This window comes from Simochromis diagramma, unplaced genomic scaffold, assembly GCF_900408965.1.
Source record: "Simochromis diagramma unplaced genomic scaffold, fSimDia1.1 OVJJ01000557.1, whole genome shotgun sequence".
Classification (NCBI taxonomy): domain Eukaryota; kingdom Metazoa; phylum Chordata; class Actinopteri; order Cichliformes; family Cichlidae; genus Simochromis; species Simochromis diagramma.
In genome coordinates this window covers 2,649,855-2,663,432 of record NW_024387156.1, presented here as the reverse complement: position 1 = coordinate 2,663,432, position 13,578 = coordinate 2,649,855, and the positions used below count along the sequence as shown (strand labels likewise).

The 13,578-nt window shown below is 38.2% G+C and overlaps 2 non-coding genes across 2 annotated transcripts; both read right to left on the bottom strand.

Annotated features, from left to right (window-relative positions):
- Nucleotides 1–2,451: 2,451 nt before the first annotated feature.
- Nucleotides 2,452–2,525, bottom strand: trnat-agu. Its single transcript has one exon. It is a non-coding gene; the product is annotated as a tRNA-Thr (tRNA).
- Nucleotides 2,526–4,217: 1,692 nt separating this feature from the next.
- Nucleotides 4,218–4,291, bottom strand: trnat-agu. Its single transcript has one exon. It is a non-coding gene; the product is annotated as a tRNA-Thr (tRNA).
- Between the last annotated feature and the right edge of the window lie 9,287 nt (nucleotides 4,292–13,578).

Genomic DNA, 13,578 nt, shown 5'->3' with positions numbered 1-13,578 from the left:
ACAAGACAAACGTGAACTTTAATCAGAGGAGCTCAGCATATTTTGAAATGTTTGCTGAACCAGTCAGTTTCATCACACTTCTTACACAGTCAATATTTAAACTGAAGGATGTTATTGTAGGATTTTTAGCAGCTGCAGATCTTACATTTTGTTTTTTGCTCATCATTACAATCAAAATGTTTGAAAAGAGTTCAGATTTGGCCCAACTTTTTCATTTGATTTGTGTTTAGAATAAACCAGGGTAGCTGTTTAAACATTACTTCTATCCTAATTTTGGCACAAGGACATGGGTCTTTATCCTTTTAAGGGGTTTCCACACCCTTAAAAGTACTTAATAAAACTTTTTTGTTTCTTCTCTTTTCTTTTTGTTATTTATTTTGGTTGTAAGAGGTTAAGCATATTTTTATCATTTCATTCAAATGCCAGAACACCGAGAGAGTTATTTGTTATTTTACACCCAATGACCCAAGAGAACTCTTTAGATTAAAATAGCTTCAGACAAACTTTTACCCAGCAACGCTACAGCGTTTTTTCAAGTATAGGTGGATTACATCAAGCTGGAGGTGGTAAAAAAAACATCCATGGCCAGATTTATTGCTTAATTTACTAAGAATAATACAAAACAACAACAACAAAAAAACAAAAAACTATTGTAATGAAGATTCAAGAAAGTGAAAAGTATAGAAGCACTTTGCATTCTCATCAGAAAAGCACCATTTAAGTGCCAGTCAGCATACTAATTACTGCAAACGTATTTGTGTGACTTTCACATTTAGAATGCAGAATTTGGTTATTTCAAAAAACCATACAAAGAAATTTGCTAAAGTTTGCGAAATGCAATTTACTGCTATTTACATCAACAGGCAAAGTGTTGATGTGTTGATTTACCACAGGACTAAAAGATTAACACTTTTCCACTTAACATGGCTGATAATTCTTATCAGCACAAGCATAATCATCAAAAGCGTACCAAATCTTTGAGTCGGGCCAGTTAGTTAGTATTAATGGAATTTTGAAACCCATTGTGACCCATTGTGAACAAAGAAACTCAGGGACACAAGAGACAATATCAAAGACAGTAGCAACCTGTTAATCACATACAGGCTACTCTGTTGCACAATCCGTTTTGAATCTAAAGGGACTATAACTTATCTTTTTTTTAAAAAAATTCTGAGTTTTACAGTTTACAATGTTAGTTACAGGTACTGATTAACACAATTTGCAAAAAAACAAACAAAAGAGAAACACTGAACAATCGGGAGTGACCAGTTGCCAGATTATTGATTTTAAAATTTGAGAATTAAATTCGGCTTATGTATATTAGTGTATTGGACCCACTTATCCAAGCATGACAAAAACCAACTTACTCTGTTATTCACATATGCTGTTAACTCCTCCATCCTATAAACTCAAGTGTTATTTCCCACCACAATGATAAAGTTGGTACATCTTGTAATAGCCATTTCTTTGTTATACATTTTTTACTTGCAACTAGCAAGGCACTTAGTAAATATTTTTCTTTTTTAGACTATTCCTGTGGCGTACATCCAAAAAAAATAGTTTTCACTCCACCCCTTCCTGAGCCTGGTTCTGCCGGAGGTTTCTTCCTGTTAAAAGGGAGTTTTTCCTTCTCACTGTCGCCAAAGTGCTTGCTCATAGAGGAGCAGTTACTTAGAAAGAGCACAGAAAACAGTTCTTGGGTGAATGAGGCGAGTTGTGTAAAGCACTTTGAGTGATAGAGTAGAAAAGCCCTATATAAGAGCCAGTCCATTAATTTAACTTTGAAACATTCAGTGTCTGACACTGTCACAGTAATCGTAAGGGTCCTGCAGATGTCACTTGGTAATCTCACTACATTTTCACTGCATAAGACTGTGGATACTGTAGCTCCTGTGAAAAAGAAAGCCTGAAATCAGAAGTATTTGACTCCCTGGTATAACTCTCAAATGGGCACCTAAAAGCAGATAACTGGAGCGAATGGATTCTCACTAATTTAGAAGATCTTTATTTAGACTGGATAAAAAGTTTGTTGCTCTATAAAAAAGCCTCCATAAAGCTAGAACATCTTACTATTCATCATTGATTGAAGAAGATAAGAACAACCCCAGGTTTCTCTTCAGCACTGTAACCAAGCTGATAAAAAGTCAGAGCACTGTTGAGCTAACTATTCCTTTAATGCTGACTAGAAATGAATTCATGAACTTTTAACCATTTTGACCATTAGAGGAACAATTATTCATAACTTTCATTAAGTACAGCTACTGATATTTGTTTAGACAGTCTGTGAAGGTTCTCAGTCATGTAGGTCATTGTAGTCTAAGAAAAGAAAAGCATCTGGAGAGCACCGTGAGCTGGATAACTGAGGACATACACAGACTTCCCAGACTTTCCTAACTGGATGATTACGAACGCATCAACAGAAGAAGAAGGTGGTTTTAAAGGGTAACAGAGAGGTACTGCTGGGATTTGAACCCAGGATCTCCTGTTTACTAGACAGGCGCTTTGACCAGCTAAGCCACAGCACCTCTGGATGAGTTTCTTTCCAAGCTCCTTAGATTTATTTGGACTATTTTTCCTCTAGCTGAACTAACTGAACTTTCTGAGTTAACTTCCTTCACCCATTGTGAAGGAAGAATCTCAGGGACACAAGAGACAATATCAAAGACAGTAGCAACCTGTTAATCACATACAGGCTACAATGTTGCATAATCCTTTTTGAATCTAAAGGGGACTATAACCATCATAACTACATGGTGCTGTCTGACTGGAAATGACTGACAACATAAAATAATCAGGAAAGTGTTTGCTGAGGTCAGAGATTATATGAGTCAGAAACTGGATTATATAGTGGTTGAACCACTAACTTGCCAAGTAGTAGATGCCCTGCTCTTTCTCCTGAGCTACAACCACACACAATACTGTTAAAATATAATTTATGGTATACATTTGCATGTTTATTTTGTTTATAAAATTTCTTAGGCCACTCTAGAAGTAGAGCAGGTCACCTACTAATCTTCTGTGGAACCAGCTTCCAGTTTGGATTCAGGAGACAGACACTATCTCTACTTTTAAGTTTAACCTTAAAACTTTCCTTTTTGCTAAAACATATAGTTAGGGCTGGATCAGGTGACCCTGAATCCTCCCTTAGTTATGCTGCAATAGGTGTAGGCTGCTGGGGGATTCCCATGATGCATTGAGTATTTCTTCTTCAGTCACCTTTCTCACTCACTATGTGTTAATAGACCTCTCTGCATTGAATCATATCTGTTATTAACCTCTGTCTCTCTTCCACAGCATGTCTTTTATCCTGTCTTCCTTCTCTCACCCCAACCGGTCGCAGCAGATGGCCGCTCCTCCCTGAGCCTGGTTCTGCCGGAGGTTTCTTCCTGTTAAAAGGGAGTTTTTCCTTCTCACTGTCGCCAAAGTGCTTGCTCATAGAGGAGCAGTTACTTAGAAAGAGCACAGAAAACAGTTCTTGGGTGAATGAGGCGAGTTGTGTAAAGCACTTTGAGTGATAGAGTAGAAAAGCCCTATATAAGAGCCAGTCCATTAATTTAACTTTGAAACATTCAGTGTCTGACACTGTCACAGTAATCGTAAGGGTCCTGCAGATGTCACTTGGTAATCTCACTACATTTTCACTGCATAAGACTGTGGATACTGTAGCTCCTGTGAAAAAGAAAGCCTGAAATCAGAAGTATTTGACACCCTGGTATAACTCTCAAATGGGCACCTAAAAGCAGATAACTGGAGCGAATGGATTCTCACTAATTTAGAAGATCTTTATTTAGACTGGATAAAAAGTTTGTTGCTCTATAAAAAAGCCTCCATAAAGCTAGAACATCTTACTATTCATCATTGATTGAAGAAGATAAGAACAACCCCAGGTTTCTCTTCAGCACTGTAACCAAGCTGATAAAAAGTCAGAGCACTGTTGAGCTAACTATTCCTTTAATGCTGACTAGAAATGAATTCATGAACTTTTAACCATTTTGACCATTAGAGGAACAATTATTCATAACTTTCATTAAGTACAGCTACTGATATTTGTTTAGACAGTCTGTGAAGGTTCTCAGTCATGTAGGTCATTGTAGTCTAAGAAAAGAAAAGCATCTGGAGAGCACCGTGAGCTGGATAACTGAGGACATACACAGACTTCCCAGACTTTCCTAACTGGATGATTACAAACGCATCAACAGAAGAAGAAGATAACAGAGAGGTACTGCTGGGATTTGAACCCAGGATCTCCTGTTTACTAGACAGGCGCTTTGACCAGCTAAGCCACAGCACCTCTGGATGAGTTTCTTTCCAAGCTCCTTAGATTTATTTGGACTATTTTTCCCCTGACTAAACTGTCTGAGTTAACTTCAGTAACTACTTCCTCCAAACCATCAACTTGTCTTAAAGACCCCAATCTTACAAGGCTGCTCAAGGAAGTTTAATGTTTTAATTTTTAATATCAGCCTCTGTCAGTTATTAAGCTGTATGTACCACAGGCCTTCAAGCTGGCAGTAGTTAAACCATTACTTTAAAAGCCATCACTGGACCCAGCAGTCTTAGTTAATTATAGGCCAACCTCCAACCTTCCTTTATAAGGTTGTAGCTGTAAAATGCTTCTGTAAATGATCATCTGCAGAGGAATGGCTTATTTGAGGAGTTTCAGTCAGGTTTCAGAGCTCATCACAGAAACAGCTTTACAAATGATCTTCTTATGGCCTCTGACAGTGGACTCATGTCTGTGCCTGTCCTGCTGGACCTCAGACCTCATACTATTGACCATAATATTTAATTATAGCTGTTAGAGCATGCTGTAGGTGTTAAAGGTCTATCTAATAGATACCTATTTGTTCATGTAAGTGGACAAATCTAATTCTTTATGCACTAAGGTTACAAATATGTAAAAGTGCTTTCTGCTGTTTGTGCAGCATTAGAAATATCCTGTTTCAGAGTGCAGCTGAAAAACTAGTTCATGGATTTATTACTTTCAGACTACTGTAATTTGTTATTATCAGGATGTCCTACTGAACTCCCTGAAATGCCTTCAGTTGATCCAAAATGCTGCAGCAGGAGTACTGACAGGGACTAAAAAAGAGAGAGCATATTTCTCCTATACTGGCTTCCCTTCATCGACTCCATGTTAAATCCAGAATTGAATTTAAAATCCTCGTCAAGTACAAGGTCTTGAATAATCGGGCCCCATCTTATCTTAATGACCTAATAGTACCATATCACCCCATTAGAGCACTTCGCTTTCAGACTGCAGGCTGACTAAAGTACTTAAAAGTAAAATGAGACAGAGCCTTCAGTTTTCAACCCCTCTTCTGTGGAACAAGCTCCCAGTTTGAATTGGGGAGACAGGCACGCTCTCTACTTTTAAGATTAGGCTTAAAATTTTTCTTTTTGATGACTCAGCTCGTTAGGGCTGTAACAGGTGACCCTGGATCCAATAGGCTATGGCTGCTTGGGGCTTCTCATGAAGCTCTGACTGTTTCCTTCTTCACTCACCTTTTTTTTTATGCAGTCAGAGGTAACGAAGTACAAACACTTTGTATACTCTGCAGGTAGAATTTTGGCACAACACGGAAGGACTGCAGATGTCCATAAGTTCAGGGTTGCGTATTTCAGCATCTAGCTTGCTCTACAGAAGACCAGCGAGCGTAAAGGCAGTAATTTTTTTAAGCAGCAGGTAATTTTAAATGCAACTTTTCTATGAGCTCAACAAAACAAAACTGTGCAGTTTGTCACACAGTGTGTTGCTAGCTAAAGGACTAGCTGCTGTATTTCACAGGAAGAGAAAAGAAAGAGCTAACTCCACTCAGAGATGGAGAAAGATAAAAAAAGAGGGCAGGAAAGGAAGAGAGCTTAGATTTAAAGGTAAGGACTGCTCAGTGGTGATAAACTGGACATTTTCAAGCTTACATCTAAGTCCTCGTGTTTAAATCAGATATTGGGTCTGTATATTTGACATAATGTTTTTCCATGTTGTCAAACATACTACAAAACAAGCTGAGGTAGGCTAACTGTGTTATTATTTAAAGGTAAGAGGCAAAGTAACCCTCTATAATGTAGGCAATTTAAAAAAAAGTCCCTCTTTTTCTCTGTTCATGTTCTGCGTAACTGATTCAAGCTGAGTACCTTGATTAGAATCAAAACTTAGACTGAAATAAAGTTGGTATTTCTATCTACTAATATTATTTTATTGTCACATTAATATTGACAATATTGATAAGAAGTTCAATCTGTACTTTAACTTTTGCTGGAGTATTTTTCAACACTAGTATCTGTTCTTCGGGTGGCTGTAGCTCAGGTGGCAGAGCAGATCAGCTACTAACCAGAAGGTCGGTGGTTTGATCCCAGGCTGCTCCTTGTCTGCATGCCAAATATCCTCGGGCAAGATACTAACCTCATGTTGCTCTCCGATGCATCCATCGGAGTGTGAATGTGTATGACTGTTAGATACTCAGCACTTAAACTTAGAAGAAGTGATTGTGTGAATGAATTAGTTGTATAAAGTGCTTTGAGTGCTCAGACAGAGTAGAAAAGCGCTATATAAGAACCAGTCCATTTACTTCTGCTCAAGTACAGACTTACGGTACCTCCTCAGAGTGCAGAACATAAACTATGTTTAATGTTGTTAAATAAATGTTTACTAAATATTTTAAAAGAACAAATCCCGTTTTTCTTGCTTTTTTTCTATTCTTCCTTAGTCTTGTCAAAGTGATTTGTTTATAGTAGTGAAAGCTAAAGTTAAACAGTCTTTTTAACTATGGTCTGCATACAGAATGAATGACTGGGTTCATGGAAACTTATTAACACTAACAAAGAACAGTTACATTTAAAATCTATTTTGGAAATGTTACTATAACACAAACGGCAGTGTGTGAATGTCATGCTTTCTGACAAAGTCAACAAAATCACGAGGCTGAGATTTTTGGCCATCATTTTGTAACCTCGAAAGGTTCAAGGTTAGTAATACATCGCCCCCCCCCTTTTGGGTCCACTCTAACAAACACACCGGCGCACCCGCCGTGACAGCCATCTTACTATTCATGACCTCGCTTTTCATTATTCAGTAACTTGCAACATACTGTAAAGATACAGCTTGTAGTATTCATTAAGAAAATCTTTGGCAGCGGATGAGTGGTGTGATTTAAATATCATACAGAAAACTTATGACATTTTTTCAGTTGCATTTTTCTTTTCTTTCTTTCTCTGTTAGACTTGTTCCTTTGCTTTACAATGCCAGCTTTTGACCATTGCCAGGTTTTCAGGTTGAATGTCTGCTTTTGTTTGCCTACTCTAAAGTACAGTCTGTTAATGAACCATAATGTCACATGTTTTAACATTGACCTTTTAAAGCCAGTTGACCGCCCACACTACAAAACGGGTTCATTTACCAGCAGAAGTTAAATAAAAAAAGGCTTTTTCCCCCTTTTTTTTTTTGTTCCTGTCCAGCAATGTAAGAATCAAAAACTGGTTATGGACAAATCAAGTGTGTGATCATGTATGAGTTGTATAGTTTTAATGTTTTATTTGGGAACAGAATGGTGTGTATGTGTAAGTTTGGTGATGGAGTTTTTATTATGAATGAATGATGAATTTTTATGAATTATTATGTCTATTTTTTTATGTTTAAGGACAACAGATGGAAATTAGCCTTTGGCTATAATCTGGCATGTTTACATTTATGTAATTTTTTTTTTTTTTACATTTATGTTCATTAACATGCACTGTCCTAAATAAATAAATAAATAAATTGTTGTCTGAAGGCCAAAAAATACCCCACACATTTACGTTCCCAAATGGACCATTTGCTGTAATAGTCTAGTTGATCGTTGAAGGAAAAAATGTCCATCCCGGTTTTCCCTCCAAGGCACGAGCACCGATAAGCAGAGTTCTGTCCTTTCCTTCTAAGATTCCTAATTATTTAAAGTAACACTCAGGTATGCCATTCAGCGTGTTAGTACGAGCTCGGGAGCAGCTTGGGAGAACAAGAAAACAGAGACTGCTTTAGGTTGCCTTCCCAATCGACTCAAAGGTTTATTTGATACACAACAGTTTATATAGAGAGAAAAAGGTTCGTGTGTCAGTTTTCCCAGTTCAAACCGGTACAGACCAAATAAGGAAACGTCTTCCTGCCTTGTGAGCAGAGAAGTATCCTTTGTGTAGTTTATCAGTTCAGCTACAAATTATGATCATCCCAGCAAAATACACAGTTCTTTCATTAGTGAATTCTGAAACAAACCACCTGGCCTTTAACGAGCCTTTTCTAAAGAATAAGGAAGGGAGGATGGGAGTAAGGAAGTGGTCTCGTCTCTGTGGTGTTTTCGACCTTGGGGTACCAGCCTGTGAGTCTTACACATTAATTCTTGGGTCACAGAGAAAGAGAAAAACAACTAGTAAATGGGCCTTATTGAGTAACAGTTTCATGTATGATATCACTATAAAACAATATCCTGTAAATGCTATCATGGTATCAAAATATCACAACAGTTCCCCCCTTTTATCATGAAATGATAACATAGTATAAAGACAGAATGTAGTAACATAATATAAAGACAAATCATAAATGTGAAACAAATCATAAATGTAACTAGTCCTTCGAGTAAGCTTAATATCAAAAATTCTGAGAGCGTATACATGGTATCACACAACAATCGTCATATTTTATTAGAATTTTTGAGTCTATCACAGCAGACAAGACAAGAAGACAGAAAAAAGAAAGAGAAGTTAGGGAGAGAGTGCACAGAAGGAGAGGGAGAGAAAAACTGAGGAGAGAGAGAGCAAGAACTGAATATCTGCTTCAACACCCGCTGAAGAAAAAACAAAACAAAAATAAGCAAAGTAACCATGGCAACAACCAACATATGCACAAGTAACAGTACACCTGTGTGTGTGTTTGAGCGTGCACGTGTCCATAAGTTTTCTCCATTGTCTCCAAGTGTCTAATAGTGTGTGTGGTGAGTCAGCTACTTTAACATTTTTGGTTTGAAATAAACTGTAACAGCAATGTGTAACAACAAGTGCAATAATAATTAGTAATAAAAAAGTTCACCAGCAAACGACAAAAAGTAGAACTAAGAAGGGTTTATTTACAACACAAATATATACAGAAAGTGCAAGAAGACTGGACTCCAGGGGAGCAGGGTGGGTCACGCTCACTCATCTCCAGCTACAAACTGCGATTTGCTAGTCACTCACAAACTCAATGACAATCACTTCCAGGGAAGAACAGAGATGGGTGTAGGAGGTCTATTCATAAAGAGAACACAGATTAGACTGAAGGCAAACACAGACGGGTGAAACGAGTAGCGTCGATCTATTGTCTTAAGTAAATGGCCTGTATTTGTATAGCGCTTTACTAGTCCCTAAGGACCCCAAAGCGCTTTACACATCCAGTCATCCACCCATTCACACACTGGTGATGGCAAGCTACATTGTAGCCACAGCCACCCTGGGGCGCACTGACAGAGGCGAGGCTGCCGGACACTGGCGCCACCGGGCCCTCTGACCACCACCAGTAGGCAAAGGGTCAAGTGTCTTGCCCAAGTACACAACGATTGAGACTGTGGGAGCCGGGGCTCGAGCCACGATCGCCCCACCGTAGTATCAGGAATGCTGAGATAATGAGCAGCAGGTGAGAGGATGTCTCGCAGGTGTTGGCCAAAAGCGGGAACCCATCATGAGTTCCGCACAGGCGGAATACATATATGTGTATATATTATTCTGAAATTTCAAGATTAAAGTTAAAAATCTATTTTGAGAAATTGTGGCGATTACAGTTGTTGTTTCAAGACAAATTGCCATGGTTGCTATACCCTCTGAGTTAGTGAAATTGTACTTTAAAAGAGGAAGGAAATGACTTTTCTTTTAGCACATAAACACAGGCTGGGGATGAGTGTAAGGACACTGAAAAGATCTGATGAGACGGATAAACAGACAAACTTGGAAGAGTGGATTTGTAAAATAATGAAGTGGCTGGCAGTGGACTGCAAAGGATATAGATGCTTACACCCATTTACATGACATTTTGACTTTTTTTCTTAAAATAGTAATACGACTTTTTTCTCATGACTTTTGTGATTGGTTATTAAATGTTTGCTGTTTTTTTGTTTACTATTTGTATAATTAAATAATATTTATTTCATTAAACTGTGGATTCCAGTGTTTAAGTAATAGTCCATAGTCAATAGTCTGTATTGGTCTTCACAGTCCACAGTAAATATAATGAGAGATAAGATGTTGTTTTCTTTTATACATGTGCGTGTAATAAATAGCAGTCATACTATCAAAAACATTAATTCAGTAAATGCAAACAACCCTGGTTCTTAAAATAGGAATCCTGCCACAAAGCACTGCCTAGAAGTAGCAGGTAAGACACCTGTCTAAATCTCTAATTTAGTCATGATCACGTGACCTGGGTTTTGAAACCCACTTCAAAGCAGTGTTTTGAAATATCTGTGCTTCAGAAACTCGGCACGGAATTGAAAAGTCAGTATTGAGCGTCCATCCCTACTGACCTGCTTCACAGCCAATTACAGGCTCAAAATGTCAATGATTCATACAGAGATTTCCCTAACTTGAGGAAACTTACCGTTATCTTGGTGTTTGTTTGTTTTTGCTTTTGTTTTTATTTTTCCCCCTCTCTTCTTTTTCTTTGCTACGGAAGAGGATTAGGGCCACCGGAAAAAAAGTGGGCATTTTTTTCTTCTTTTCCAGAATTCTGAGAAAAGAAAAAAAAGATGTGCCCACTTTTCTTCCCCCAGTAGCCCCAATCCTCTTCCGTACTTTGTGCCTAGAGGATATATTCTTCTAACATTGTTTTGTTCTTCGGCCTGCTCGTTGGACATTACCAGCAGAGCTCAGAGCGGAGGGGCAGGACAAATCGCTACACAAACATTCCTCTGTTTGCACAATACTCCTTTTTTGTACACTGATACCTTTAACATATGAATTATCACTCACACGTGCAAAAATAAACCCTCTGTCCTCAGGGACCCTAAGCAGGCACTTTGTATTTGTAATGCCTTGGGCTGACTCTGCATTGCAACGTAGTTACAGCATAAAGCACTTTGAAACAACCTTTTTGACACAATTGTGCGTCCTTTCAAAAAGATACTTGTTATCCAGTGCAGCTGGTTGTCACTGAACAAAATTTCATTGTATATTTCTACAATGGCAGTTATCTAACTAATTTATTAACCCCCCCGCGCAAGATGTTAAAAGAGCTAAAAGATGCTGCTAAATGGGAATTTTGTCTTGTGTAAGCTTGATGCCAGTGACCAAATGCACTAAATGTTAAGCACTTGCTAAACAGACTTGCTCAGTGCTCAGCCAGGTAAAACACACCAAAAATAAATATTTTGATGAGGATACAGCTTTCCAAAAGGGCCATTTTAAAAACATAAAAAAGTAACCAGGGGTCCTTGCAGGTTAAAGAATCGGACACTGCTGTATTACCGTGATACATGTTAATATGATACAGTGGGCTTGGGGTAACTGGACTGGTACTTACATGGCATGTTTGTACTCTGCTAGAGCACTTGAACCACTGGCGAAATCGAAAAATGGTTCCTAAAACCAACTCTGTGCTTTTTCAGTGATATTAGGGTCATTGCGATAAATCTAGGTAGGGTGCCACATCCAAATCTCGCTGCTGCTGCAGCACTGCGCCTGGGGTTACTGTAATCACCCTAATGCGCCTGAAAAGCGCGGAGTCACTGCTTTCTTGAACCTTTGGAATTCTTTCAGTTCAGTAAACGGTTCAGGTGTTACGGGAGTTACAGATGAAAAAAGTGAGCTCAGCGAAGATGTGAGCCCCAGAAACCTGAAGCCGGAGACACATTCCACTTGTTCTCCATATAAAGAGAGGGGAGGGGACCTGTCTGTGCCCATAGGAGTCTTTTGTTTTAAGGATGTTTGGCTTCAGGTTTTTTCTGAGCACCAGTGGGACAACGTCTACCTCCGCTCTGTACGCTGTCTTATCTTTATGGGGGAATGAATTAGTTGTGTAAAGCGCTTTGAGTGCTCAGATAGAGTAGAAAAGCGCTATATAAGAACCAGTCCATTTACTACAGTGTTGAACACTGAGCTGTAGTCTGTGAGGCAGTGTAACACAAGTAGTTAGGAAGGTGATAAGTAGACAGCATCAGCAGACTGGTCTGTTTCTTCTTGGTGTATTTTATTTTTCTGATATTCTGCCATCGTAAACCACTGGTTCCTAAAATCTTACTGGTTTTACACAGAATTTTACACACATCTGTACCTCATTAGTCTCTACCATTAAGAAATCAGTAATTTGATTTTTTTGAGTTTTCTTTGTATTATTGTGGGATCTTTACCTTACAATATAAAACACCTTGTGGTTGTTGTGATCTGGTGCTAAATAAATACAATTTTATTGAATAAAATTAAATTGGAATTGAATCGCACTTTTCATAACTGTCCACATTTCTGTGGACTTACACAAGGGCCATGTATCATAAACCAAGACTGTGCGGATTGCTATAGTAACCAGGTGATTTACATTGTGCAGCTGGGTTTTCTACATTGCAAAGGTCTGTCTGTTCTTACTGGGATACATTGCCATGGTAGGTTTTTCTACAAACATATCACTCTTCCTGAAAGATCCCTTGGTTCTCAGTGTGCAGGTAGGAAGGTCTAAAATGTTTCAGTAGTGTTTAAATCTGTCCATCCTTGATTATTCTGAGATGCAACTTTATTCCTTGACTGGACTGTTCCCTGTAAACTGCAAAAAATGTTCCAATTCTTCTAATAAGCATCAATATGTGATTCAGGACAGGACGCCAATCTGTTGATTATTTGTGGACTTTGTGGAATTTCCTGTGATCTGAAGGTGACAGTTTGGGCTTTTTTATTCGCAAAGTGGTGACACAACTGAATAACTTCTACTTATGTACAAATGTTTGAAATGATGACCTTGGAATGTGTAGTTGTTTAAAAATGGGTCTAACTTGTGTAAATATAAATTCTCCTCAAATCTTCACTGAATTCCTCAGACTTCCCCATTGTTTTAAATACTGGTTCTTTAAAAAAAACATTTTTATGATGGCAAAAAGAAACTAGTTGTTGTTGTTCGTCATGATCACTAACGAAAATAGGCTTTGGCTTTGTTAAGTAAAAGACACATTAGAACTTCCAACACCGCTTACTACAAAATGTAAATGATTTCGGTTTTTAAAAGATGTGTGTTGTACAATCGTTCCACCACGCACAACGAACCGCTCAAAGAATTCAAAGCCCCAAATTACCATGAAATCCATGTCACGGTGAGTGTATGTAATTTAACCCTAACTGTGAGTCAATTCAGATAACGAAAGCATGCCCCGAGTATGTGGTTAGTTTCAAAGTATACCACGAAAATAATGTGTAGCTGTGTTCTAATCATTGTAAAAAGCTAGACTTCATGTTTAGAATAAAAACAGATCAAAGGAACAGGAGAAAAGAGACAAAAGATTCTCTCAGTTTATAAAGGCAACAATAATTCACACGTGATCATTTAAAAGCAAAAACATTCAGTCAGGTAGTCTCATTTCTTGTTTTTTCGAGCCTTGTCTC